This window comes from Talpa occidentalis, unplaced genomic scaffold, assembly GCF_014898055.3.
Source record: "Talpa occidentalis isolate TD23 unplaced genomic scaffold, MPIMG_talOcc4v2.1 talOcc4.3, whole genome shotgun sequence".
In the NCBI taxonomy this organism is placed as follows: Eukaryota; Metazoa; Chordata; class Mammalia; order Eulipotyphla; family Talpidae; genus Talpa; species Talpa occidentalis.
The window spans coordinates 63,588,873-63,616,088 of NW_023603184.1; the positions used below are offsets into that span (position 1 = coordinate 63,588,873).

The following is a 27,216-nucleotide window of genomic DNA, read 5'->3' on the forward strand; positions in this document are numbered from 1 at the left end:
GAGCCTGCTGGTGCCCATGTCACTGACAGGAGACCAGGAGCAGGTCAGGTCTGTTATTTCAGGGGCCAGCGTGCCGTTGTGTCAGACCCATAACACACAATCTGCCTAGTCTCTTGGTCTCCCAGCGAGGCACAACCATCCCCTGGATGGTTTACAACGGAGGAGATTGAGATAACTTGCCCAGGTTTACTTAAAACCCAAGTCTACAGGATTTTCCCGATCCAGGCTCTTCTTTACTCTGCTCTCCTACCTCAGAGGATAACATGGGTTTTCTGGCTAAAGAGGCAGATGAGAGGCTTGGCACTCTGCTGAGAGCCCACAGGGTGCAAGGTGCCTCCACCTCCCCAGCAGGTGCCACAACTGGCATTCTTGCCACTTGCAGGGTGGAAATATCTGTGCACGCTGGAAGCTATGGTGGTGGGCATGCACGAGGATACCACCAACTACCTCTGGTGGAAGCCACTTAACAGCACCAAAGTGTCAGGTATATAAATAACATAAGCATCAAGAAGCATAATTATTAAATGTTGTCATTTCGGAAGAAAATTAATTAGCAATAGCTGTAGCTGTCTAGTGTCTGCTTAAGCAGCGTGCATCTCAATTAAAATTTAATTGCCATAGCTTCAATCACAGCAGGGTAAGCGGCTTGAGATGCTGAGTGGGCTCTTGTCTACACAAACCTTGGATTAGTGCGGAGTGGAAGATGTGTCACGGAAGGGGAGGTTCCCTGCAGGCAGGGAAGTGGGCAGCAGGGCAGGTCCTAGGCACACCCAAGTGCCAGTGCCCACTAATCCCAGTAAAGGGCAGCATTTCCAGGCACAGAGCTGGACATGAGGGTTCCTTGACCTACCACACAGACCCTCTTTCTTGGAAAAGAGATTTTAAATCTGGCGTGAGTTGGGGGAACTCTCCCAGGAGCCCTGACTATGGGCAGCTGGTGACAAAACAGAATAGGGTCTGGGGGTGAGATCAGGAAACAACTGACGAAGTGCCATCCACTGGAGGAAGCACAGCCGAGGGCAGGCGCTGCGCTTAGGAGGTTCCCAAAGCACAATGGACCAGTAATGTTCACCAGTTCTCTTTAGTGCCAACCAACACCCCATCTGGCATGTAGGGCACTATGCAAGAGGTGAGTGTGGTGGCAGATAACAATGGGGAGCTGTCACCACTGGCCACAGGATGCCACACTTAACGTGTGGGACTCCTCCCTATGCAGGCTGCAGGCCTTGCCTGGTCTTTCTAGAAGAGCAGAGTCTAAGAACATCACAACCTATCTTCTGGCACACCCATATCCAAAATTCATAACTTTATAACTGCAGGTCTGCACTCTAAGACCACGACTCTGCCTTTTCTCCATAAAAAACTTTATTCAGACCCTGACAGCGTTTCCATTCTGACCCACTTGTTCCACTTCGAGTAATCCACCCTGTAGAGAAACCTCCCCAGCTGTTACCTACAAAGTTGTCTGTCACAGGAAAATGCAGGATGCCAAACTGGTGAAAACAACTCCAAATGTCCAAAAATAAGGGGCTGCTTCAGTCATCACAGTATGTCCAAATGATGGAAAATTAGTCATTGGAAATAATATTTACAGACTTCTTTAATAACATGGGAAAGGTTTATGTTAAAATACCAAGTGGAAAAAAATCAGGATGCAAAGTGGCAAAAGCAGCAAGCTGCCGTGCCGTGGAGGCATGCAGCAGAAGGGGGTCCAGGGGGAGCGCCTCCCAACCACTAGCTGTTGCTGAAAAATGGTGTTGACGTGGCTTTTTTACCTCCTTCATCTATACTTTTCTGAACTTTGCACATTATCATTTCGAGCATGGTGGGCTATTTGTAAGTATTCAAAAGATACGCTAAGCTATTTGTCCATAACAGAAGATATTAATCCTCTCCCCTCCCCGCCCCACATGCCAGGTGTGAGGGTCCCAGAGCTGGGTCTGGGTTTGGGGCACTGAGCTCAACTCCTTCCAACAGCTCAGCCTGGAACTGGCCCAAGTTCCTGGGGACTCGGGCTTAACTATTTCCTGGTGAACATCAATACTACCATTTACGGAGGGCACCTGGGGGGCGGGCACCCCACCAGCTCCTGTGGACATGCCATTTTATAGACATGGATGCCCAGACCCCAAAATCTGGAGCCATGTGCCCAAGCTCACTGAGCTGGTGCGGAGCAAAGCAAGAAGACTTGCTTTGTGGAAGCAGAAACTGGAGACCAGTAATTAAGAGCAGAACAGGACACAAGTCTCGGAAAGCTGGGGAAGGGAAGGGAAGTATCTCCCAAGGAATTTGAACATTATCCTCTACGAAAGTTTACACAAGACCAACACCAACAGCACCAACCCCCATCTGGTCCATGGCAGACACTACTAATCAATCACAGCCCTTTTTCCCAGCAGCCCATAGGGTCCTCTCCTGCAGGACATCATACAGCCTCTACCAATCAAAGCGCCGTGGCACAGGAGACCAGCCCTGCCTCCATCTGTGCGTGTGGGTAATGTGGAGTAAGTAAGGGTGACTGGGCAGCAGGAGACCAGGTGTAAAAATCCAAGCACTGAAGACAGAAAATATAAGCATACGGTCCACAAGAAGAGTGGAGGCCCTCCTCAGGGGGTGACAGCAGGTGGGGATGCAGGACCACGTGGCCCATTCCAATGCCAGTTTCCTCTCTCCTAAATTTGAGACCTGGTTTGGCAAAAGAGTTTCAGCACTTGGCTGGGAAGCTAGAAGCACAAAGGTCTGTATCAGGCAGCTCACAGATGGGATGGACAGAAGTCCCCCCAACGAGAGCCCCAGGCACCTGCCCAAGGACCCAGGGACCTCCCAGCTAGAGCGGTGGTCTGAGCCACACTCATTCAAACTGCTCAGCACATGCCCTGTCTTCGAAAGGAGACTGCAAATGTTTTGGAGAAAGGAAAAGGCCCTTGATTTATCTCTCAAGCTCACAGGACTCAAAGTTGGAAGGAAGAGCCCTTGGAAACCACCCAGCTTCACTTGGCCATTTGAAAAGTGTGGAAGCCCTGACTCCAAAATCTGGAGCCATTTGCCCAAGCTGGTAAGGGCAAAGCAAGAGTTGGCCTCAGTCCTGCACTGTCTCAGTGCATGCTCTACCTTCTGAGTCCAGCAGAGAACACAGGGGGTGGGGTACCCATGGAACATTCGAGGATGGCCTGATGCACGTGGGGAAGGGCAGCACAAGACTGAGGCCCTGCCTGAGTGCCCGCCCCACCCTCTGTGCCAGCCTGCTTGCTCACACAGAGCACACATGGGAAGTCTCAAGCCGTGAGAAGTCAGAACTCACGTGGAGCATATGGGAGGCACCTCGTGTCAGCATTGGACGGCTGCCTTTTGTGTCCACTAGCTGTGCTTTCCAAAAGATTCGCTCTGATTCCCTGCCACAGAGCAACTTGTGGTAGGCAAAATAAGGGCTCCTAGTAGGCTCTGGGCCTAGGCAAGCAGGGCAGAGATGGATGTCAGAACCAGTGTTTGGGCTCCAAATAGATCATTCAGACTTGGCAGATGGTACTCCAGGGGTGTGGATGGATAGAGTGGGCTTTGAGGCTTCTTTCCAGCTAGTCCCAGCAGTCTGACAGCTGGCCGCATTATCATCACCATCATAGAAAATGCCCACCAGGCACCCAGCACACTGTGAACTTTCTGGTCCAGGTGACACACTGAGGGCTCCCTATCCATTTTCCAGATGGGAAACAGAGTTTCACTACTTTTCCCAAGTCCACAGAGTGGGACGCACAGAGGCCAGAACCTGTCCCCTGGCCCCGGTATCATTCCTGGCTCAAATAGCCTGCCCACCAGGAAGCAGGCAGCATGTGGCCATCCCCAAGGTATAGCGCCTCCCTGGGCTTGGTCAGCCACCAGAATTTCCGAGGGTCTATGTCTGTACCAGGTACCCAGCCGGCAGCCAGACGAGGGCTGTCCCCAACCCCCTTTTGCCCCTATTCCATCTAGAAAGACAGAGAGGTAAGTTGTCACCAATACCAGGTGCCCAGGGGGACCTGAGGTGAAGTGGCTGGGGAGACATTCCAGCAGCAGGAGTTGGCCAGGCCAAGGTTTGGAGGAGGCTGTTAGCAGCAGGCTATGAGCAGCCGATGGGTGATCAGTGAACACATGGGGTGTGAGTGTTGGAGAAGGAGGGGGCTGGGAACATGGAATTTAAGGGTCAGAAAGCCTCATGAGGATCCACAAGGTTGCGCAATTCCATGGGGTAATGAACAGTGTATTCGGTGCAAATTTGACCCCAACCGGAATACAAAATGAGTGGTGTCTGGAGTAGGTCACTAGGTGCCTTGGTCTGGGGAGCAGAGTCTGCTTGAGCCAGAAAAGACAGAAATATTATTGTCTCCATTTCCAGACAAATTGAAGCTGGGAGTACACAGGACAGTCTCCTGGCCCAGGGGAAGAAAGGTCCCTACAAGTCACGGAGCAACAGTGATTCATACACCCCCAGCAGTCACTCCCTCTACCAGTAAATCCCCACTGAAGACCTCTGCTTGATATAAAGGCCAAGCTCCCAGGACTTGCAGCAGGTACTGAGCACCCACCCTCCCAGGTTTCTAAGACCCACCGGGTATCCTGGTCAAGCTGTTTTCACATCGGCAGCCCTCAACCCCTTCAGGGCTGAGGTGAAGGTGCAGAAGAGACAGGTGATCCACTCTTCAGCCAGAACCTGCCTAACCTGTGCACTTCTAGAGGCCGTGCACACTCATGTACATGCGCTCACACTCACAGACACAGCATTTGGGCATTCAAACTTCCACATGCCATGCACAATCAGACAGATATTCCCACAGACTTGATTCCCAGAGCCACAGACTCAAATGACTTGCACGATCAGAAATACACTCATACACAAATGCATATACATACAAACTTAGAAACACACACACTCCTATATTCACAAATATACACAATCACGTGACACACACAATAAACACACTCTCACAGCTGCACAGACATGCTGCGCGCGCGCACTCACACACACACACACACACACACACACACACACACACACGAGCCCCTTAGGGGCAAGTCTCAGAGCTTGCCTTCTGTAACTGGGGGAAATCATCCCCTAAAAGGTGAGTCAGAGCTTAGACTCCACATGGTTTACATTTGTCTCTGCAGCAGCGGAACCTGGTATTAAACTCCAGTCTTCCAAGACAGGCATGGATGATCCCCCAGCGACTGAGAGGGTGGGGCCAAGGCTTTAGGTTCTGGATGGGGCTTTGTGTAGAGACAACTTCCCAGAGAAGGGGTTAAAGGGACAGAGTCTTTAGGTTCTGGGGATACCCTCAGACGCTGGGCACACAGGGAGCCCTGAAGTCTTCCACTTTGCAACAGAAGGAGTCCACCAGACTGGCCAGCACTGGGCACCCTCCCTTGCTTTTGCCCCCATTACAGAGAACAGTGCTGAGGTCCAGTATACCGCCCTAATTTTCCTTCATTCCTCCACCTGTGGTTCCATCTACTCATTCAGTCAATGCTGTCTGTGATTCCAGCACCAGACACCAAGTTGGTGCCAATAGGGTTTTCAAAGTCACAGTGGATCCTGGACAGACCATGGTCCTGGATAAGAGCTACTTCTTGTCACAGCTGTTCTTGCTGATTGGCAATTCCCAATGAGGAATGTGTATATCACCTCAGCCACTGAGAAGCCATAGGAAGAAGCCCCTCTAGCCTGGGAGAAGCCCTCATATTTCCTCATTGAAAGAATAAAGATCTGAAAGATTGGAGATACCTGCTTAGGTCCTCAGCTCCATTACCCACCTGTCAAATATTTCTAGTCCACATTTACCGAGAGCCCCCAATGCCAGGCCTGGCCTACTATGGACAAGGCAGGACAGGTGGGCCCTACAGGAAGCTGCAGTCTGATAGGCCCAGCACAGGCATATGGAAGGCCTCCATGGGCAGGTAGACCAGGCCCTGATGTCCTGGAGGCACTCCAGGAGCCCCAGAGCCTACGCAAAGGATGAACTTATCCAGCCGCAGGCAGCAGACAGAGGACTGGCCACCCTTCGAGCCCAGGAACAAAAGAGCCCCATCCTGGCACAAACTGGGCTCCCCCCAGCTCTCCTGATGGCAGTTGTCACTCAGAGTGTTCTCTGGGTGATGGTATGTTCAAAGCGAACACAACAAAAACAACACAAGAACAAGGACCTCCATTCCATGGGTGAGGAAACTGAGGCACAGAGAGATGCAAGTGCTCAGGTCACACAGCTAAATGACCAGGTCAACCTGACTCCAAAATCTGTGGAGTATAGACTCGCTGCCAACATGTCATCACATAGATGGAGCCCGTCTGTTCAGAGCAGGGACTTAGGGACAAGGAAGTGGTTTCAAGGAAATGGTCTCCCTCCCCCAGAAGCCTGAACACACATCCTTGATCCAACAACAGCACCCACCCTGCCACTGAGGCCTACCAACCCCACTGGAGGGCCTTGCCTGAACCCCGGCTCTACTGGCCAGCTCACCTCTCCGAGCACCAGAGCCTCACTGTGAGCTGGGATACGAGCACCCCTGCTCGGGGCAGCTGTGAGGAGTGGGTGACAGCGCACAGGAGCACGGAGCACAGAGCGGATGTACAAGAAAGGCCGGCGTGTCCGGAGAATACTGCTATTTCACCCCTATCAATGCCACGGCTTTGGGAAAAAAAAAAAAAAATGGGCCAAATACGTGGTTGAGACCAGAGAAAAAAAACTTGGAAGCAGATGAGCTGGTCAGTCTGGGTTTCAGGGATGCTGGGACAGGCCCGAACTGCACCTGGGGAGCAGACAGCAACATGGTGGAGGTAGCACGAGGGCCCACGTCAGTGTCCAGCGTCACTGGGAGAATGGCAGCCACCGGGCACAGAGCCTTCTGACAGGTCTGACATGGGGCCCAGCACTTCTGGGCATCACCTCCTTCACACCAAAAGTCCATGTGAGGTTGTGCTGGACAGCTTCTTTCCAGAAGAAAACAAGGGTCCTGAGGGGAGAAGCAATTGAGGGTCACACAGCTCACTGAGAGGGAGCCAGGATGAGGCTGTTAGGGGAGCCCAGGCAAGGTGGGGTGACCCAGTGATGGCGGGGGCCAAATGGAGCAGGGGGGCAGTGGGGGAGGTCGGGAGAAGCCCCAGGGGCTCCTGTGCCCCCATGCCAATTTGGTGAGGGTATTAAAAAGTTTCTTTTCAATTACTTCCTTCTTGAAAATTACTAATCATACTCTGATGGAGATTCGACTTAATTTCCCAATTGGCTTGGAAATGAGGAGACCCATAATTGTTTGACCCTCTCACCAGCGTAGACGGGGAGAGGGGGGTGGGCTCCTCAGAGGCTGATGGTGGATAAAAACATCCCCGCTGAACGTGCTTGGCCCCGGGCACCAGACATCAGAGAGGTGCAGGCTTACAGTCTCCCCTCAGCGCCCTGGCCTCACGCACATTCTGCTCAAACTTGGAAAAGCTCTGAGCCCACTTCCACGTCCAGGCCCTCGCCTCAGGGCCGCCAGCTCAGGCCCTCAGAGGAAAAGTCACAGAGCCTGGTGGGTCCCAGCCCAGAAGCAGCTCCTACAGAACCCCAGGCCCACTGCTTGAAGGTGGCTGAAACCACTACCAGCGCCTGCAGAAGAAAGGAAAAGGTGAGAGAATAGTCTTCATTCGAGCCTGCAGTAGGTCTGGCAGGCCTTGCAGCCAAGTCTGCAACTCATCCATGCCTGGAGAGAAGGGTGTGATTATACCCCCAGACATGTGAGGAGGCTGGCAGCTAGGCACCCATCCTGCGGGTGAGGTCTTGGTCTCACCCTGATGGCTACCAGGATTGAGACTTTCTCTCCCATTCCTGAGGGGTGGTCTCTCCTGCCAGTGTCTTTCTTTTCTGCTGAAGGCAGCTTCATGGCCTCCGACCTGAGGGCCCTGCTCTGTCCTCTGCAGGAATGAACAGCGGGCTGGGAGGTGCTCCACGAACCCCATTCCTGCGGGCGAGGTGCCTGGGGTCAGAGAGAGCAAGCACGTGCTCAGGGGCTGTGAGGGCGTGCTGGCCACCCTTCACCCTGCCTGGGGGCCGGGAAGTAATGTGCCACTGCTGCATTTCCTGGAGAGACTGATGTGTCCAGACTGAGGCGCCGCAGCTGGACTGAAGGCTGAGGGGTCAGGAAAGGTCAGCAGGCTCCAGACAGGCTGAGGAACAGCAGGAATAACTCATCCCAGGGCAGCCTCGCCAGCATGAACCTCTGAACCCTCCACATCGTGATGTAAGGAAACACGATCCAGCCACGCGAGAGGAGTCGGGCAGACCAGACATCCCGAGACCTTGTCACAGAGGGACTTTTGTTTGGGAAGCAGGCGTTATCACTGTGACAAATGCTGTCTGGATTCCAGGAGTATTTTTTCTGCTGCTTTCTGAATTCCGAATTCTCTCTCTGCATCAAACTCTCCTATCTCACTGCCTGTGTCTCCTCGGGCCCACGCTGGCACACGCCAAAAGGAAATCAGGCAGCAAAGTTCAAAAACAAAGGAGACAGTGGTCTCGACGACACCTGATGAACTCCATCTCACCTCCACGCTGACTTTGATGGAGCAGGAGCTTTGCTGGCCAACAGGACCCGTCTTGTCCTACAGCACTGCCTATCTCCCTGTTCCCCGACGAGCCCCACTGGGCCTACTGGAGGAGAGAGAACTCCTAACTTTCCACCAACAGCTCAGGTGAGGGGAAAGTTCAGGCACACCCCCCCCTCAAGAGGCCGGCCCTCCCAACCCACTGCTTGGCCAGACTACATACCCACCAGGCCCCCAAGGCCAAACCAGGCCCTCTCCCTCAGCACCTCTCTGCTTCCCACTCATCCCACCAGACATCTGCCTTGCCTTCCACCTCTGGGTCCACAACTGCCTCAGCTCCTGTGACCACCATGTCTTTTTACCACTTATTCCTTCATTCACATTTCCTTAGGACCTACAGTGAGCCTGCATCCATGCTAGAGCACAATGAATAAGACGCACTGTCCTGGCCCTCCAAGAACTGAAAGCATACTCAGAGTGGCAGAAATGCAGCAAGGAAGAAGGTGGGGTTATTGCAGCAGCAGAGAGAAGCAGGGGGCATTCTGCAAGTTTAGGGTACTAATTGAGCTTGGGGGGTAAAATCAGGAAAGACTTCCTGGAGGAGGTGAATCAACATTGAGCCAGAAGGCAGGGACTATAACCATTCTCTGTTCTTTCTCTCTGCTTCCTGCAGCCCCAACCAACCCCACACTGGCAACCCCAGCTCCCAGGACCTACTGCCTATTACTAAATCCAGAATATGAGGTGTTGTTGCCCCTCCCTCAAGAAGCCCCCAATCTGTTAGGAAGATGAGACCCAAATATCCGGTCCACAAAAGGAGACACAGACACACCAAGACCGCGTTATCAGTAGCAAATGCTTTAGAACCTGCCACTCTGGGCCTCTCCTGGTGGCGCAGGCGGTTGAGCGCAGCTCAGTGAAGCTGCCCGCAGCCTCTGCAGCGCCGGTTCGATCCCAGCCGGCCAGCGAGGGTCCCACATGGCGGCAGACCTCTCCTGTCTCGCCCGCTGCTCCCCTCAACAGTGTATTTTGTCATTCTGCCTGTTCTGTTCTCCGCTCTGTCTCTGGTGAATCCTCTCACCCTCCCGTGAATCTGGCCTGCATTTTACAGTTTATACAGTTCTTGTATAAATTTATGCATTTATACAGTTCTTGTATAAATAAATAAAAAAAAAAAAAAAAAGAACCTGCCACTCAGGGAAGAGGGAGAGGCTGGCAGTCAGGGAAGTGACCGGGAAAGGTGAGGGCCACGCACCCGCATAAGAGTTAGAACTGAAAGCAGCTCCTCTTCTCACCCTCCTGCTCTCCCTTCACTTCCTCAGTCCAAGAAGACCTGTGTCCCCACAGAGACTGGCAGGTGAGCAGGTAGCACCAAGTCCAGTCTCCTGCAGATTCGGGCAGCAGCAAGGGGCTCTGTTGTGGCCTCAGAGCCTATCTGTGTAATCTGGTACACTGCAGGAACCTGCCTGGGCTGTCAGGGAAGGCTTCCTGGAGGAGGCAGCGTTGACACTGGGTCTCTACGCGCAAGGACTTATAAGAATCAGGAGCATTGAAGTATAGTGTATGTTGCTACTGTTACACAAGTGGAGATTCCATTTTTATCACCAAGAGAACACGTGCTACCAAATCCCCAGTTTATAGAACAGAAAATCGACAATTCTAAAGCTTTCTAAAGGCACCCCAATACACCCCAAAATCACAACCCAGTTATTGGGAGTGGCCTCACTTCAAAGCTAAAGGCCATACAGGGATGATTCACTGATGCCTCACAAAGACAGGCACCACCAACATTAGTAATGGGAGGTACAGGAGAAAAGGCACAGCTCACCCCCAACTGTAATCCTGCCCCCCCACTTTCACTTGGGATGGTACTACAAATGGATGAGGGTGACATTATGAAAAGGCTAACTTGGACTGTTGGTTCTTTAAATGTGAGTATTCCCAGAAATACCTGCACACACCAGTCAAGAGGTGTGTGTTCTGCAGACAAGACCTTGCTATCTTGACAATTTGGAAGACGCACCCCAGGGCTCCTGCAGGCAGTCCCCCATGCCGGTGACACTCCCTGCCCAGCACATCCTGAAGCATCTCCTTTGAAAGCATCCACTGCCTCCCTCGGCCAAGGACAGTCCCCCAACTGGCCGATGTCCACACACAAAGGCATGCACAGCCATCGGGGCAAAGAGGATGTGACCCCGAAACGCCTGAGGTGGATGCATGCAGGGCACCAACAGGAAAACCTGGGAGACTGCAGCCCAGCATAAAAGGTCTGGGGGACAGTGGGAGCACATCACCAGTAGTTTCTCTTGTGAGCGGGTAGGAAAGTTCTCAGAGCAAGACGTCCTCACAGGGCCCTTGGACCATCTCCCGGGAAATAGGAGGCTGGCTTTGCAAAGCCCTGGCCAACCAGCCACCTTGGGAAAACATTAAAGGCCCTCTTGTTGACATAACCACTCCTACAATACAGCCTGCCCCCCAAACCTTTTAAAATCATTTGGGTTTTGGCCCCGACTTGCCTTTCACAGCCCCACCCCACAGACACGTTACTGACACACCAAATCCATGCTCTCTGCTCCTTTAGTAGAAGCTGCCCTAAAGTCCATCAGAACTTCCTCTGGGGACAAGATGGCACATGCCAGCTCCGGCTGACAGCATGGCTCCTTGTCATTCAGTCCAGAAGGCTGTAATTAGAAGGCGGTCCCCTCCATCTGCAGGGGAGCAGCGGGACTCGAAGCCCAGGATTCTGAGGTGGTCCCTCCCTGCTCTTTACAGAACTCTCCTCAGGGGTTAGAGGGCACCAGTGCCAGTCTGGTTGCACACGGCCCCCTACTCAGGACAAGCTGTCCATGAGTTTCCTAAACTCAGTCCTCACAAGAGAAGTTCCCTTTACTCCCTGTGACCAACAGCCCAGGTCCTGCAGGGTCTTCGAGTCCGTTCAGCCCAACAAAGTGTCCTTCTTCCTTCCCTCCCAGTTGTCAGAGATTTGGGCTGAAGTTTCCCAGAGACCTCCATGTAATTCTTCATCTGCCCACTTCTTGTGCTTCTCCCTATTCCTGTTTTGGAGGACACCTCGATGTGGGGCAAGAGCAAAACCCCAGGCACAAGCAGGCCAGGGTTCAAATCCCAGCTGATGTCCTCCTTGCCGGAGACAGCACCTCTGTTTTTCCATCTCTAAAATAGGCCCACAACAGGAACCATTCTGAAGTTAATGAGATTTGGACATGCTCAGTACCCTTTATATGGGTTGGTCTCATACGCATGACTCCCAGGGCCACCCCCATGGAGCTCCCTAACCTAGAAACCCCGCCTTAGAGGCCATGATTGCTCCCAGGCTGGGTCATCTTCTTTCAGTAGGTTACCTGGGTGCGGGTGACAACTTCCCCCCATGCCTCCAACAGCACATGGCATCAGAATGACACGGCCCCGTGGGTGCCACTATGCACATCTCTAATTACCTGGATCTCTGTCATCAGCTATGCTGAAGATAAATGCATGGGGCCCTGAGTTACTCTGCTATTTCGCCTAATTGTCTAAGTTACCCCTTCAAGACAAGGGAAACAAATATTTTCTGGAGACCAAGTATTCTGAGTGAGGACAGTGTGGTCTGGCCAGCCTGGAAATCCCCTCACCCAAAAGGGGTACCCCAAGAACCACTTCTTTAGCTTAGCATCCTCCCCACTACCCCTCCAAGACCACACACCAAAAAGTTTGTGCTGTGCTCTGCGACATGACAGAGCCCGTCCAGGGAAGGGTACCCTGGAAAGGTATGGGCTGCCTCCTGCCCATCTTGGGGAGCCTTTCACTCTGTGGCCCTGCTTCCTCTGCCTCCCTCACCTACAGAGTGCCCCTCAGTGATGACGGCGACTCAGGAAGTCAGGTGTGCCAGCCAGAGGGGTGATGGGTGCTGGACCAACAGAGGTGACATGGAGACCTCAGAAATGACCCGAGGGCTGGCGCTTTGTCTAAGGTCCCCATCATAGGACCCCAGGACAAAAGGGCAAAGACTTTGGTCCCTAAAAATCCTAAGTTTTTTTTTTAAAGATTTATTCATTCATTTATACAAGAATCGGGGTACAGGCCAGATGTGCGGGAGGGTGAGAGGACCCACCAGAACCAGAGCTGGGAACAGAACAGGCAGACTGACGAAACACACTGCTGAGGGGAGCAGCGGGCGGCGGGAGAGGTCTGCGCGCCACGTGGGACCCTCGCCGGCAGCCAGGGATTGAACCGGCGCTGCAGAGGCTGCGGGCAGCCCCACAGCCCAGCGCCCAACCACTGCACCACCAGGGGAGACCCAAAAATCCTAAGTTTTAAGAAAAACAGTAGGGTCCACTTGAGCCCCAGCACAGGATGGAGTACTGGACTGCCTAGCCAGTGATGGAGACTCCTGCTGGATGTAGGAGCAGGGAACACAGGGCTGGAGGCAGGGGCTGTGGATTAAAAAGGCAGCGTTCTGGCACCACTGGCAGCAGCAGCTTCCAGACCACCGTAACACCATGATGGGCCAGGCACGGGGCCAGGCGCTCCCTTCATTTCCACCTGCTGCCCAACATAACCAGTCACCTTGATAGGCCCGGAGGACGGATGCCCACCCAAGTCAGGCACTGGGCTGAATGTCTTAAACCGAATGCCCCCCCAAAGCTGCATGAGCAGTAGCAGCTCCAACCACAATGCCGTCCAGCCAGTTTGGTGCAGGCACCCCTGGTCAGAACGGCCAAGGGCTGTGCTGCTCTGGTGGAGGGGAGGGGAGAATCATCATAAGCCGGGGTGGGCTGGGTGGGCAGGCCCACTCTGTGTTTGTCAGTGAGAAGAAAGAGCGGAGAAAAGGAGCAGAGGCAAGAGGAGAAAGGAGCAGAGGAAACAGTGGCCAGGCCTTGACGGAGACAGAGTAAGCGGCTGCAGTCTGGAGCAGGTACCCCCAAATGTGCCTTTGGGATTCAAGCTACAACATCCTCTAGCCCACGCTAGAGCTAATCTAAGGAGAGAAAGGAGAGGGTGAAGGAAGAGCACCCTGGGGCTGCAGTGTGACGGGGTGGGGGATAATATGCCTCTCCTCGAGGCCAACCCAGCCCCCTCCCCCCGGCTCTGCCCACCTTCCAATTCAGGTCCCCTGAAAAAGCAAGTCAGCTTCTCTCCTTCTTTCCTCCACCAGGCCCTCTCCTCCCACGCCCAGCTGACGCTCTCCCTCCCTGGGTCAATTCCCGAAGCTTTCCCATGTCCTCCAGACTAGGCCATCCAGACTAGCTTGATGAGACTGGAATAGTCGGCCATGCAAGGTGAGCCTTCTCCTCGGAGACCTGCTTTTCTCCAGCCACCTCACTCTCCTTTATTGTGAAATTGTACCAAGGTCCAAACCAGCAATCGGTTGGGAAGAAATGTCTGGCAGTGGCACTGGCAGCAGCAAAGCCAACAGGCAGCCGAGTCTAGACCATACCCCTCCTCCCTCCAGCCTGTGTCTGCCGGACAAGGCTTTTCTCCATTTTGCAGTGCTAGACTGGATTGCACAACAGAGCATTCGAGGTCAGAACTTCCCAGGACAGGCTTTAGAGGAGAAAAGTATGCCTAATGAAGAGGAGCTACAGGGCGGGATTCCAGAAGGACCTAGAGTGGTGATGGCAATTTTGCTTTGATTTTTGCAGAGGCAAACACAGAACTTAAGGGCACGAGAACAGAGCAAAAAGAGACAGTGCTGTGATCTGAGAAAGAAAGAATGATTGTTGTGGTCCAGGAGTAGCCGAGACACAGACGCCTGAGCCAGGAGACAGGCAGGTGCTATTAGGGACAAGTCTCCAAGAGGCTCAGGTGATGACTAAAATGCAGTCATCTCCTCATGACCTTGTCATGACAGGACCCCACACAGGTGTCAAAGGGGAAAAGTCCCCCAAATCTCCTAACACAACCTCCAAAGGTTATTTCAGGCCCTGCGGAAGGAGTCCTAGTCTTCCTCCTAGTCCTGTGAAGGCCTCTCATGTTCTGATCCTTGGAACATGCAGATTTTCAGGCATCCTCCCAAGGCAGTAATGCCCTCTGGATACCCCAGCACTTCCTCAGACCCCACTCCAGGACCTCCCATGTGGTATCTGAAAAATGACCCAAATCCTAGGGCAAAGGGAACTGAGAGCTCTGGCAGTTGGTATGGGCCTTGGGACAACTGGACTTGACAGATGAGACAACTGAGGCCTACAGAGGCAAGCGCCTTACCCAAAATTGCATGCTGCCCCTTGGAGCCTGACCTGACGTCACCCAGGAGAAATGTCACAGGAGGAGAGCTAAGACAGTGAGGGAAAGCCCCAAAGTCTGAATCCCCTCACTGCTCCAGGGGCTCTGTCGGGGAGCCTCACTGAAAGTGCACCAGCTGGACTGTCCAGTTCTGCTGCTGAACTCCCTGAGCGTGTGACCTCACACAGCTCTGCAAGCAAGGAGGGAAAGCAGCCCAAGTGTCAGGGTACAGGGACAGTCACGTTAGATGGGACACTGAAGGGGCCTGTCCCAGGCACTGTGCCCTTTTCTTCCTTCGACCTTTCTTCAGAGGAGGAGGGAAGGCTGGAGGTAGCACAGCGTTGGAGAAGGCTGTGTGTCCTTAGGAAATTCACTACCCAGCCTCGGCTTCCCTTTCTCTACCGGAGGACTGCAGTGGCAGAACTCTAAGGCCCACTGACCCTCTGCCCCTTCCTCGGAGTGTCGGGTATAAGAGCGTCCACAGCTGGCCTCGCCTGGCCTTTCCACAGGAGACTCCCCACGACTTAGCCATGGACCTCTCCCCAGACCAAAGAGAGGGGAGGGGGTTCTCCGGTACTGCTGGATGATTTATTGCCTTCTCCAGCCACTCTTTCCAAGACTGCAGGCCCAGCAGACATTTTCCACTACTGCACTGAGCTCAGTCATTCAAAGGAGCCCTAAGTTTGGGCCTTGGACCTGGCCCCAGCTTCCCACCTCCTGAGTGTGGACAGAGGCCTAGGAACTAGCACTCCATACAGGGGAGGGTAGACAAAGCCCAGGGTCCTGCAGGCAGGCCCGGGAGGCCCCAGTCAGGAGAGGGAGAAGGGCCTCCCAGCAGCATGATTCACACCAGGCCCTCCCCACTTCCGTTTTCCCCCTTCTCCCCATGACAACATCTTGAACGAGTGCCTTTGCTGGCAAGCCCCAGCACTCTGGGGTTTTCTGCCCTGACGCGGCTCCCACGCTCACTGTGCACACAGCCCTTGGACAAGCCGCTGAGATTGTGTGTGGTGCAGGGCGTACAACGCAAACCCCGGCCCACACAAATGTTCTCGGAGGCCAGCTCCCGCTCCCCCTCCCAACAAGCGGTGAGGTGTCCCCGCTGCTGTCAGCACCAGGCCCTGCCCCAGCTGCCTCTGCACAAGCCAGATTCTCCTCTCCATGGTGAACACAGCCAGCATAAGGACTATCTGTTCTTTACACCAATTTCAAGGGGAAAGGTGCTTCTGAGGAGAAAAATACAAATTAACTTCTGCGCTTCTAGCCAGGATGGAATAAGAGGACTAGATTTAGACTGCCACACGGAACCACCAAGTAACCACACAAGTGAAACAGGGTTTTCAAGACACTGACCATCAGGCAACATGGTCCCCATCCCCAAGAGATGGAAACAAACGGGGGGTGGGGGTGGGGGGCGGGGGGGTTTGGATCTTAGAAAGCCCTGGGCTTCAGGGCAGGGAGGGGATCCCGAGCAGAATTTGGTGGTCTCCTGACCTGCAGAGACGAAGCTAAGGCCGGGGAGACTAGGACAGCTAGGATGGCAAAACAAAAGCCAAGAGAAAGAGCACTGGTGGGCGAGCAGGGCGTCCAGCATCCTCCTGAAGTACTGCAGAAAATAACCAGCACATGCAGTGCCTTCCCCAGGGCCAGAGAAAGAACCAGCAAGAAGGATGAAGAGGGAACAGTGCCCGGCGCACACAGGGCCAGTGCCTGTTCCCAACAGACAGAGCCTCAGAAGCCACAGGGCATTGGGTAGAAAACAGAAGGACTTTCCCCAATAGCAAGTGAGAGTCAGCCCTGGGCGCTGATCCCATTTAACTAATCTTAAAAGCAAGATTAAACTTTCCAAGTAAGTCAACCATGTCCCAGAGAAAGATCAAGAATCTTTATAGGGCAACAAAAATATTCAACACCCAACAAGATAAAATTTACAATATCTAGCACCCATCCAAGATTACCAGACATGAAAAAAAAAAAGCAGAATACAACCCATAACAAGGAAAATAAACAATTAATCAAAACTGAGTCAGAGCAGACACAGATGTTAGAATTAGCAAACAAGAGCCTTAAAACAGTTAATATAACTGTAATCCATATGTTCAAAAAGTTAAGTGAAGACCTGCAAAATATAAAAAGACCCAGCTTCTAGAGACATAAAATACACTAGATGGGATCAGTGGCAAAACAGACCATACAGAAAAAAGATTTGTGAACTTGAAGAAATTGCAACAGGGACTATACAGTATGGAAAGCAGAAGGAACAAAGAATTACAAAAGAAACAAGTGCGTGAGCTGTTGGACAATTTCAGGCTGCCAAATCTATGTGTAATTGGAGTCCCCAGAGGAGACACGGGGAAGAGAGGGTAAGAAGAAGAAACATTTGCAGAAATAATGACTAAAAATGTTCCAAATTTGATGAAAATTACAAACACATCAAAAATCTTAAAAACAGCCAGAGCAAAGGATATTTCCCGAGATGAAGAAAGCACTTCACAGTGACAAAGGAGTGAGTTCATGAAGAGAGTAACAATCCTAAATGTTTATGCACCTAACAACAGAATTTCAAAACACAGGAAGTAAAATCTGAAGAATTGGTTTAACATTTGGAAGCCAGTCAGTGTAATTCACTGTATTAGCCCATTCAAGATGAAGAACAAGACGAGGCTGTCTGCTTCACCACTTCTGGTCCACACTGCCTTGGATGTTCTACAGTCAGTAAAATAAAGCAAAATAAGTTCACAAAGGGCGTCTAGATTGTAAAGAAGTAAAACTGTCTTTATTATTCTCAGATGATGTGATTATTTGTGTACAGAATCTGATCAGATTTCTAAGACAGGATATAAGAACAATATACAAAAATAAATTACATTTCTAAATAATTAACAGGCTGAAATTTTAAAATATAATAACATCAAAGGCATAAAGTATTTCAGGATATAACGGAAAAAGATGTACAATACCTGTACACTAAAAATTATAAAATTATGGCTAACAGAATTTAAAGAAACTGGGCCTCCCTGGTGGTGCAAGGGGTTAAGACGCAACCTATGAAGCTATCTGCAACCACTACAGCACAAGTTTGATCCCCAGCCAGGGAGAAACCCACATAGCGGCGCAGCAGACCTCTCCTGTCTCGCCCGCTGCTCCCCTCAGCAGTGTATTTCAGCCGATCTGCCTGTTCTGTTCCCCACTCTGTCTCTGGCGAATCCTCTCACCCCCAAGCCCCGCACCTCTGGCCCGTACCCCAGTTCTTATATGCATAAATAAATAAATCTTTAAAAAAAAAGAATTTAAAGAAATCTACATAAATAAAAGTTTGTTTGTGAGTGGAAATACTCATATTATTAGGATGGCATTTCTCTCCAAATTGATGTCTATTCATCACAACCTCAACCAAAATCTTCAAAGTGGGGTTTCTAAAGAAATTTGTAAAGCCTATTTCTAAAATTCACATGAAAATCCAAAAGATCTAAAATAGCCAAAGCTATTTCTTTAAAAAAGAAATACAAAACTGGAAGATTAAGATCACCTGATTTCAAGACTTACTATCAAGTTCAGTAACCACGAAAGTGGCATTCATGTTTAACACAGACAAAAAGATCAAAGGACTAGTATACAAAGCCCAGAAATATGTCCACACCTATATGGGTATGAAGGCAACTTGATACAGAAAGAATAATCTTTTTAACAAATGGTACTAGAGCAATTAGACAGCCACACACAAACAAACAGCTTTGATCCATACTTTGTGCAATATACAAATATTAACATATTAACTCAATACATCATTAAAATAAATATAAAACTGAAAATTTGAATATCTCTAAGAAAAAAATCCAGAAGAAAATCTCTGTGACCTTCAACTTAGGCAAAGAATGCTTATATACAATACCAAAAGTATGATCTAGAAAGGAAGAATTTGATAAAATGGAGTTCATCAAAATTAAAGATAAAGCACAGACTGGGAGAAAATATATGCAAAACATATACCTGATAAAGGACTTATATTCAGAATATATAAAGAGCTCTCAAAAATGAATAATAAACCGACAATGCAAGATTTTTTTTTTAAAGGAGGAGAAGGGCAAGAGTTACTCAAATACTTCCCCAAAGAAGATAAGTAGATGGACATAAAAGATACCTAAAAAATACAACTCATTCAACAGCAAAATGCGAATTAAAACTACAGTGAAGTGCCACTATATACCCTTTGAAATAGTTGACATTCAAAAAATTGGCCATTCCAAGTGTTGGCAATAATGTGATATAACTGGAACTCTCACATACTCCTGGTGGGAGTAGAAAATGGTGTAATTACTTAAAAAGTCCAACATACCAATGTCATGACCCAGACACATCTACCCTATGAACTAGGTAGTCCTCCTCAGTATTCACCTGAGAAAAGAACGCATAATCCCATACAATGACCTGGAGAGAAATGTTCATGGCATCCAAAAACTAGACACAACCAAACTGTCCATCAACAGACATCTAGATAAACAAATTATGGTATATCTACACTGTGGAATACCACTCGGCAAGAAAAAAGGAATGACTGAATTTCAAAATAATTGTGCTGAGTGAAATCAGCGAGCCAAATAAGAAAAAATATATGTACATCTTGTATGCTTCCATGTAACTCTAGAAAACGTAAACTGATCTAGAGTGACAGAAGCAGATCAGTGGTTGCCTGGAGGAGGAAGTGACAGCTTACAAAGAGGCCATGAGGAAACTTCTGGGCATAATGGATATTTCATTATCTTGATTTTGGTGGTAGTTTGCACACATACATCAAAACTTATCAAATTTTACATTTAAAAAACTCCACTGAGATGTAGTTTTTCTTCCAACTATCAAAGTGGCAAAGATTAAAAAGTATGATAATAGCATGCTGTCGGCGTGGATATGGGGAAACAGACATTCTCATAATTGCTGTTGGGAATATAAGTTCTATGAGAAATGATTTGGCAATATCTATCCAAATTATAAAAATTCCCACTTTCATATCCAAAATATTCACTTCTAGGAATTTATCTACAAAGATATACTCATGCATGTGAAATGACATAAGGTTATTTTACACAATAATATTTGTAGTGGCAAGTATCCATCAACAGGAGTGAGAGAAATTCTGGTATAATCAAACAGTGGAGTATCTCCCAGACATATAGAATGAAAAGCTCTTTAGGTGCTCTCAAGTAAAAAAGGCAAGTTCCAACACAGGTTGTATACTGTGCTTCCACTGAGGTATAAAAAATGAAATATATATATATATATTTATTGTCACGCTACTTACATAAAGTTTATTTCTGGAAGGATACACAAATATCACTGATGGTCTCTGGGACAACAATGTGAGACTCTAGGATACCGCAATCCTAGGAAGACTTTCTATATTTATAAATATAAACCTTGACTTTCAATTAAAAAAAAAAGTGTAAATAAAAACTAAAGACAAGTGAGTGAGGTTGATGTGTATGTGGAAAAAACATAAAGACATGCTTACTTGGTGCTAAATGAGCACGAAGAAGGAAGCTGCTGAATTTTATTAGTAGTGTGATCCATTTGTGTAAGAATAAAAGACAACAATAAGATACTGGTCTCTGTCAGTTGAGAAATGCCAGAAAACACACACTTTACCCTTCACTGGTGGCTCTCTAGAAGGAGTAGGATGGGGTGGGGATTGTCTCGCCCCACACGACATGTTTCTGAATGCTTAACCTTTTTTTATGTTATGCTTGTATCAGAAGAAAAAAAAAAAACCTGACTTCATCTGCTGCCCTCCCCAAGGAAGCTACATTTTTTCAACTACTTGCCTAGAAATATAAGTGAAGACTCTTAAACATGACCTTGCCTTTGATCAGAAATTCTACCTCTGGAAATTCATGCAAAGAATATGATCAGTTACAAAAGGTTTACATCTGTGGGAAAACAGAGGCACGAATATAATGATAAGAGTCTTCAAAGGCTACAAAACACTATTGTGATGTGATTCCATGAGGGTAGAAAATATTAGTAAACATAAATAGACAGAGGTCTAGGATGACGCCCACCAAGGCGCTAAGGGCGTCACCTGCAGCGAACACAGTCATCCTGGGTGGCTTTTACTTTCTTCTTTTCAGATCTCTTTTCACAATTATTTTACAAGTGATCTATTTTTGTTTTTTTTTTTTTAAAGAAAATTAAATATACTAATAATCTTGAAGCACTTATGTACAAAGGTGATTTTGGAAGAATTACTTACAGCGAAAAAATATAACTTTTAAGTCCACAACGGAGGAATCAACAAAGACATTTGCACAGAGCCTACAGCAAAAGCATCCCAAAATACAATTAGCAAAAATTTACAGAATGCAAAATTATAAATCATGCAGTCTTAAATCTGTGAAATATGGGGGTGGGGGGTGGATAGTAGAATACTAACAGAAAAATGAAGACTAGACTTAAAATGACCAAAAATAAATTCTTAAATCTAGGAGAACAAATTTGTTACTTCAATATTTGGGTCCTCATGATCCCTCAGTCAGGATGAGAATGAGAAGTGGACAATTTGGGGCTAGGAAACCTTGCTCCAGCTGTCCTTTCAGCAGAATGGCCCTGAGCAGCTGCAGGGGCTGGCCCTGTGGGAGTCACATGGTCACTGACCTCACAAATACCAATGTCTGTTCTCTGCTCACTACCTGACCCCTTGAGCAGGTCCCACAGCTGGAGAACACTGCCACCCTCCTGCCCTCAGAACCGATCAGGCTAGGAATCTGCTTTGGAAAGGCCCTCTGAAGCATGGCAAGCAGAGGTGGCACAGGCATGAGGTGACGTATCCCTACCCTCAGGCCCAGCAGAAAAGGAACTGTGGCTTAAACTAACAACATGTGCTAAATAAAAACTCGGATTTGGGCTGACCAGAACCTACAGGAGTCACTAGCATGATGCAGCAACCAAATACAAAGTGCCCACTTGGGCTGCCTTATTCATAATAATAATCAAGATTTATTAAGTGCTTCCCAAGTTCCAGGTACTTGACACATGGGACCTCTTTTATCCTCATTATGCCCGAGCCTGTGCTGTACCCTAAATGCCTCATGCTACACAGAGGAGGTGCCTCCTCATTCACCCTCACTTACCAGATGAGAAAACAGGCAACAGCTGGGATGGGCAGCTGTGGGCTCCCACTCCACTGGACCTTCCACACTAAGGGTTGAAGCACCAGTCCCTTCCTAATGGCTGTGCCACAGCTGCAGCAGTGTGCTCCCACATGGATAGTGCCCTTTGGGAGCACTGGCCAGGGCACCAGACAGCTGCCAAGATGGGTCTCAATGAACACAGAGGGCCCAGACATGCCAAAAAAGGGGCTAACCTGGGAAGAACTAGCCCAGGGGAATTGTTCACTGTCCCCCTCAGAGGGCTGGGCACCCCAAAAGGGACAGGTAGAGGAGCTCCTCTTGGACCACACAATGGAGGAGGAAGGGCCACATCCCCAACTGTCAGAGCTGCCTGGAAAGGACTCCCTGATGCGGGCATCTCACTGAAGGATGTGGCAGAGCCCACTATATGTGGGAAACCCATGCTAGGGAAGGGAGGGCAGCTGTACCCCCAACTATTCTAGTTTTGGGGGTGTGGGCAACTCCGGCACAACCAAAAAGCCTTTGTGGCATTTATAAACTGCAAGTGATCATTCCTCCAGCCCCATCCTCCTGGGACCCTCAACAGTGCTTAAGACATGGAACCTTCCTACGGGAACTCCCAGGTCAAGGGCTGCATCCTTCAAGTAAACCAGTGAGTCTACAGATGAGTCTAAAAAGCTACAGATCACTAAAATAGAAAAACTGTGATTCCAGCACCGAATGTCATGGCTTAACAAGAGCTAGAAAGGATCAATCTAACTGCATCATCTGACAGACAAGGAATAAACTAAGAGAGGCTCAGACACAAACAGTGGCCTGTCCAAACTCTCCAAGTAGCTTCCAAGCCAAGCCAGACTACCTCACATATTTCCAGGGCCATTGCCACCAAAATTTCCCCCCAAAGTGGGTGTAAACGTGTTGCACAGAGGTTAGGTGTGGGGCCCAAGTGAACTGTAACACAGGCTTAGAGTGTATAAAATACAACTCTGCTCTATTACAAATGAATCATTTTATAAACAATCGCTCTTGCTCTCTCGGATCAAGGAAACCAGTCTGGAGACTGCCTGTTTGGCTCATATTTTGTAAGTTGTCAAAGTAAAATGAACAAATACCATTTTCTCTCACTGACAATTTTTTCTGAATTGATTTACCAACCAACATTTACTAAGTACAAATAAACAGATAATGGCAAAGCCACATGAGTAAGTATAATAAGCAAGAAAAACCCCAGACACCAAGTGAGAGCCTAAGTGTAGAGCAGAAAAGGCTCCATGGAGAAGGTGACCCTTGAGTTATCTGCTTCATGCACGAGAGGGAGGATTGCCAGGGACCAACACAAAAGCTCTTTAAACTTCCTGCAGTTGAATGGATGGATGATAGATGGATGATAGATGGATGGATGGATGGATGGATGGGTGATGGATGGATGATGGATGGATGGATGCATGGATGGATGGATGGATGGATGATGGATGGATGGATGGATGGATGGATGGATGGATGGATGGGTGGAATGATGGATGGATGGGGGATGGATGGATGGAATGGATGGATGATGGATGGATGGTGGATGGATGGATGGAGGATGGATGGATGGGAGATGGATGGGTGGATGATGGGGGTAGGTGGTGGATGGACGGATAGATAATGGATAGATGTAGGGATATAAGATGGCGAGTAGGTGGACGGAGAGACGGTTGCATGAACAGACAGACGGTTGCATGAACAGACAGCTGGTGGAATGCATGACTACTACTACTTTTAAATCACTATTCTTGAGACTCATAGTCTAGAGTGTTTTGAGAACTAGGTTCATCTTATCTTCCCTTTTCCACCAGAGATTTCCCACCCACTCCCTGCAAGTGGTGACCCTATGAAGGAGTTGACTTGGGGGAGAAGATCAGGAATAGGTAGGGGCAGACACCACAGCCTCTGCCTATGATAGGCAAGGGTTGAGGATAAGAGTGGTCATGTGCACATCTGTTAGGAAATCCCTCTTTTTGCAATTGTGCCTGGACTACTTTGCAGGAAAAAAAAAAAAAAAACTGAGAAAGTGAGTCAGTCCAAATCCAAAAGGGGGAGAATGAACAGGCAGAGCTGCTGATCACTTTGATGCACATCAAGATTCCGAATTTCCCAGCCCCATAAAGAACCTGGGTCCACCACATGTTTATGGTTCATGACCTGAAGATAAACCACATGTAACAATGAATTGGTGGAACCACCCTTGATCATAAAGCTGCCCCTTCAAGGCAACCCTGGACTCTCATAAAGGCTCCGGAATGCTGGGTCCCCTCCCCACACTTCATCCTCCAAGTAACACCATCCTCTGGAGGTTCTAGAAATGCCAGGCTGTGCAACATTTGCCCAGGAAGGACCACCTGGACAGTCTTTCCTCCATCTGCCCCTCCAAGGGCAGTGTCCTCATCCTGGAGACCTAGTCTGAGTCCTCCTCTAGAGGAAGCATCCCTGGACTATTCATAAATGCACCACTACCAAAACCCCCAGTCCAGGACTTTTCATTACTCTCCTCCAGGACTCCTCAGTCCTTGACTGATAGCTTCCAGGAAGAGCCTGAAACAAAATTCATGGTACTGTGGGAAACTTAGTCTGGGGACAGGAAAACAGACCTATCCAGGTTCTCTTTGACAACAAGTGGGGCAACTTCTGCCCCTGGCCAACAGTCCTATGCAGAGGCCTCATGAGATCACAAAGGCCAGTTACTGACTTTCCTAAAGTAGCCTCCGTGCTAGGCATGAAGGATTCAGTGGAAGATGCATATTTGAGAAAGCAGCAGGGATTTTGGAGGCCACTGGCTCTTAACCAAGTTAGCAAGATGTGCACCTACTGCAGTGAGTTTAATAAGCAGGAGGCATATAACAGATGTTCTAGTAAGTGCTAGCTGATTGACTGATGGATTGCACAAGGAATTCCTCTTGATGGCAACTGCCACATTGTTTCAAATTCAAGGCACAGTTAAAAGCAAGGCACAGTTAAAAGATTTCTAGCCTGGTGTGAGAAGAGGTGTGAAAATAGTACTGTGCAAAAAAGGGTCCTGTTGCTAGTCAGGTAGGGAAAACCTACTGCAGATCACTGTGACCCACCCCTCCCCAGTTTCTCAGCTGCATCAGTGGGGACATCATGGACGAGATAATTCTTTGTGTGCATCATAGGATGTTGAGCAGCATCCTGGCCACTGATGCCAGTAGCAACCCCCTAGTTGTGAGAACCAAAAATATCTCCAGAAACTGAAAATGTCCCCTGGGGAACAAACAGTCCTAGCTGAGAATCAGTGCTATAGCCCCAGCATGTGGCAGACCAGGGGCTCCCAAGGGTAATACACAGAAGCCCACTCCACCATAGGGTCCTGGTGTGGGTGTCAGCAAATGTGGCTCAGCTCCTGGCTCTGCCCAGCTAAAATGGAAATCACCCAACATCTCAGACTCAACTCACCTGTCTGCAAAATGGGGAGGTATTTTGCAAGAGACTTGCATGTTTCTAGGCATGCAGAAGGTACTCAATTAATTAATTGCTTTATATTGACTTGTATATAGCTGATTTGAAAATCTCAAATGAGCCACCTTCAATTTCTCACAAAGCTACGGAGATACTACTGGAAATCTACTAATGCCCACTGAACACCTCAAAACAGCAGCCCAAGTAGTTTGGCCAAGTTATTCCACTTTTAAAATCTATTCAAAGGAAATGATCAGTTTCAGGTAAACACTTACTCGCTAGGATGTCTATTCTAGCATTATCTCTAACAGCAGAAACCAGACACAATGTAAATGCCCAGCAATGAAACAGAGAGGGTAAAATAAAATGTGATAGAGGCAGACAAAGGAATACATGTACCCAATAAAAATCACATAAATAAAATTAATCATTAACAGCACGGGAAAATATAAAGTGAATCATCAAGACCTTATATAAAGTAACCACAATTATGAAAGAAATCAGAAAGCAAAAAAATAATAATTCTTATACAAAATAGAGAGAAAGGCTTTGGAAGGAAATTTAACAAACTTTTCTTTTTTGTTCCCTATTTTACAAGTTTTCTATAAAAATGCATGTCTGAGTTTTCAGATCTCATGGGGAAATTATTTGGCTGTTTTTAACATTTTAACATCAGAAAAGGTTTTGCTTGAAGCCCCCAGTGCTTTACCAAAGCCCGTGCCTTGGGCACAGAGTACTAAGCAAAAAGAAAGATGCTCAAACCTAAATAACAGGAAACAGAAGCAGAAAAAAACAATAGGGCTTGGCCTGGGCCACTGGGGAAAGCTGAGAAAGCCACAGGGAGAGCTGGGCTGGCAGGGGAGCCAGTGAGACCGGGGCAGTGCCACACACCACTCTGCCTGCTGGCTCAGCAGGCAGCCGGGCAGCTTGTGGGGGACACACAGGGCTCGCTTGGGCATTAGGTTCTATGAGAGACTGGCCAGGAGATGCACACACTAAGCACTGGTCTGGGAAGAGCTTCTTACTGCTGGAATCATCGGCAGCCTGAAGAGCAGCACCCATAAAGGATGCTGGGAGGAGAGTGGGCAGGACCCAGGAGCCCGGCAGGCCAAGATTCCAAGCAGGATCCAAGGGGGTTGTAGGCCTGTTATTGCCTCCAATGACCTCCTATGCAAGGGTGCTCTCAAGAATGGAAGAGGGGTGGCACTGAAGGAGACCACACCAGAGCGTAGAGCCTTGGCTGTTCTTGGCAAAACAGCAGAGCAGGGCCTGGAACTGAGGCCAGATCTAGAGACAGAAGCTGCACCCAGATGGCACACACCAGGCATGCAGAGGAGATGGAAAAGCCACCAGCCATATCCTACGTCCCTCTAGGCTCCCAGTGCCAGGGGAGCAGCCAGGTGGGGCCCCTCAATCCAGTTCACAAGTTTGCCCTCAGCAGTCCGGACTGAGCCAAAGAAGGAACCCAACACATGTGTACAAGGCTGAACCTTCAGACCAGCTCAGTCCCCCAGACGGTCGCAATCTGAACTGACCACAAAATGGGGGAGGATGTGTCCACAAGTCCCCAAGTTCAAAGGTATAAAAGCTTTCTTTTATCATGCTCTCCTGAAGCCCTCGCCCACGTGCACTTGAAACATGAACATAAAGCCACAGAGCCTGTGGGACAGGCCAGCACAAATCACAGGCTTCCCACCCCCACCCCCAAGCTGGTCCCACCCCCAAGCGGGCCCAGATTGTCAGAGCCAGAGGCATTTCAGGGCCCAGGTCCCCAAGGCCAGCAGGACCTAAGTGACAGGAAAGGCCATGTTCCCAGGACCCCGGTCTAAAGCTGGCTCCTGCTCAGAGCTTCATGTAATACTAAATTTAACACAC

At 49.2% G+C, this 27,216-nt stretch overlaps 1 protein-coding gene across 2 annotated transcripts in view; it reads right to left on the reverse strand.

The window, feature by feature from the left end:
- Positions 1-27,216, reverse strand: part of GLI2 (GLI family zinc finger 2) — a 236,602-nt gene that overhangs the window by 199,887 nt on the left and 9,499 nt on the right. The window contains exon 1 of one of the 2 annotated variants that reach the window (XM_054699626.1): positions 6,775-8,714. The exons of the other annotated variant lie outside the window; for it this stretch is intronic. The gene's annotated coding sequence lies outside the window, so the exon portion shown is untranslated. Of the gene's footprint in view, positions 1-6,774; positions 8,715-27,216 lie in introns of those variants that run through there. 2 annotated transcript variants of the gene reach the window in all.